Source organism: Zingiber officinale, chromosome 10A, assembly GCF_018446385.1.
Source record: "Zingiber officinale cultivar Zhangliang chromosome 10A, Zo_v1.1, whole genome shotgun sequence".
Lineage (NCBI taxonomy): Eukaryota > Viridiplantae > Streptophyta > Magnoliopsida > Zingiberales > Zingiberaceae > Zingiber > Zingiber officinale.
Genome location: NC_056004.1, coordinates 6174399 through 6177493, shown reverse-complemented (window position 1 = coordinate 6177493; position 3095 = coordinate 6174399).

Here is a 3095-nt window from a genome sequence, read left to right as displayed (position 1 = left end):
TTCCTTAAATAACTCTAGGTTAACCAAAAAGAACAATCGAATCATAAATTCGAAAAAGAAAAAAACACAAACTCGAAAAATAAATTCGATAAACTAGATCTAATTGCCTCTTGTATTTAGAATTCTTACAAAGAAAATAACTAGTATGATGCGGAAGAAAACTACTAGTTATACCTTCTCTTTTGTTAGTTAGAGCCCTAGAGTCAATCATTTGATGATTGTTGTATGGACTCGTTGTATCATATTCTTATATATATAAAGGCATTTGTTTATGGTTATTATGCTTACTTGTATTGGTGCCAAATAACTAAGTATTATAACGTCCTTGAGTAGAAGGTTCTTACCTATATCAATCGGTTAGTTGAATCGATAGTGAGATGATATAGGGAACACTACTCTTAATCATTCCTAGTCAAGTATTAGCATTCAGGGACAATGTTAATGCGACGAGACTAGCATGTAGGTCAACTCGATGACTTGATCTCACAAGTCATGGATATAGAGATATCAAGTTGACACATGGGTATGCATTGGAGAATGTATACTGAATGACCCACCATGAGAAAGTATCATGCATGGATCATTATATGAGTGTCATATACTTTCTCATATGGCTATTAGTATGACTATTAGTCCTTGGACCTGAAGTCACCATGGTTCCCTACATAAGGAGTTACATACTTTGGCTTCGTCAAACGTCACCCGTAACTGGGTGGACTATAAAGGCGATTACTGGGTATGTAACAAATTATGCAAAGGGATGTGAGTGATGTAGATGGGATATATCCCTCCTATATGACAGGAGTGACATCATTATTCTTGATAGAGTGAGACCACTAAGTTGATGGTCATGCCCAAATGAGTCAATATGAGATGTTGAGCTCATTTAATTGAGTGAGTCTACTTGGAGTTCAAGATTTAGATTGATTAGAGGATGACACGGTCTATGCCTCATATTGATCAATCTAGATGTCTAGGATAGAAGGGCACTTGTCATATATTGTGAAGAGTCACAATTAGTAGTCACAAGGTGATGTTGGATCTCAACATTCTTATAACTTGGGTAGTAATGATGTGTTGCTAGATACCGCTCATTACTTATGCTTCTAAATAGGTTTAGGAGCATTGCCAATGTTATAAGAACCTATAGGGTCACACACAAAGGGCAATTAGATGGAGATTATGTTCATTTGATGAACCTAAAGGATTAGGTCCATGTGATGAACCAAATTGGATTAAGAGTAATCTAAATTAGGCTAATTGAGTTGGACTCAATTTGGTTCATGTGTTAGATGAGTCTAATTTGGACTTAGACTCATTGAGTCAATTTAATTCAATGAATAGAGATTCATTAAATTAAAATTGACTTGAACCAATGGTTAGATTTGATCAACCAAGGGAGAGAAGTGGTCAAGTTTGACTTGACTTGAGAGGAAGATGAAGAGTCAAGTTTGACTTGACCATTTGCCACCTCATTGGTGAGTTGGCAAAGAGTGGACCAATGATGATGCTCCACATCATCATGGTTGCTTAAGTGGGATGCCACCTCATGGGAGTTACCAAGAGTTGTGACTCTTGGTATTCCATGGAGGTTATTAACCTCATTCATGTGGCTGGCCACTTATTGATTCATTGGGTGAGTTTCATTTCTTTTGTGTAACTCTCATCTTCTTCCTCAAGCTCTCTCTTCTCTCCCTCTCCTCCACCTTGGCCGAACCTTTCAAAGGTGCTAGCACACCTTTTATTTGGTTTCTCCATCTCTTGCTTGTGTGGATACACATAGAGGAGTATCTACTTTGATACTCTCGAGATCCGGCGAACCTTGGACGAGCGGGATTAGCAAAGGGCATCGCATCAAGGGTAAAGCTCTTCTCCTTTGTAGATCTAGTTTAGATCTAGGCTAGAAACTCGTACTCAAAGTTTTACGTAAATTTTTATTTCTTCGCACGGATCCGATGGCGGGGTTTCGGGGTTTCCGCAACGCAAAAAGCGGTTTTTACGGCCCGAAAAACCCAATAGTGGTATCAGAGCTACGTGCGAAGCGCGTACGAGTTTTTGTTTGTATTTTTATGAAAAATATCAGTTTTGTAATATTCTGTAAATTTACTATTTTTATAGATTTTATGGGTATTTTTCTCGTAGAAGCGAAGCACAAGAGTTTAGACACTTGTAGGCTTCGACTACCGAGAAAAATTTTCCGAAACGGCAAGGTTTCACCCCCAAATCGTTTTGGGACAGCGAGCTAAGGTACTGTAGGATCGCTCAGGAACACTCGCGATGGTTATATCGCGGGTAGGGGTGCTGCCCCTAATCCCGCAAGGGGCTTCGTTCCGCGATTGCGCCCGAAAATCGGTAAACGGGACCGCCAGGAATTTTTACTCATAAAATCGTAAAAATATTAGACAAAAATTACAAAAATTTATGGAAATTACATAATTTAGAATAGTGTATCATTTTGTGATGATCATGGCCCAAAAGACCCCAATTTGATTGGAAATTGTATTGTAATTCATAATACGACATGCGTGTCGTCATGAGATTGTGCGTGTTGTATATTTGATACGCGACCTGCGCATCGTGCCTTTCTATTTATTTATTCCTGTTGTAAATAGTTTAGACTCGAATGTAACTCGAGTTTCACCTTTTGTAATGTACAAAAATGAGGCGGTGGAAGGTTCACTCGAGACGGAGTTACGAGGAGGGTACGAGCAACACAAGGTGGTCAAAGGAAGGAGTTTGAGAAGCTGTTAACCTTAGGTTGACCATCCGATCTTCTCATTGGCTTGAGAAGATCGTAGTAGGGCCATGACTAATCACAAAATAATTAATTACTTGTGTGTGTATATGTGATGCATGCTAGATTAGTAATTAATTACTGTCTTAACGATTAGATTAGATCTAAGTCGCGCACATGATGCACCTCCACGATTAGATTAGATCTAAATCAAGTATATGATACACATTGTCGATTAGATTAGATCTCAATCGCGTCAACTCAAAAATACCTAGCATGCCGTGATACCTATCACTACCTCGATCATATGTTGTTGTTGAATCTGCCAAAGCAGAGCAACACACATTATCTTGGTAGGGTA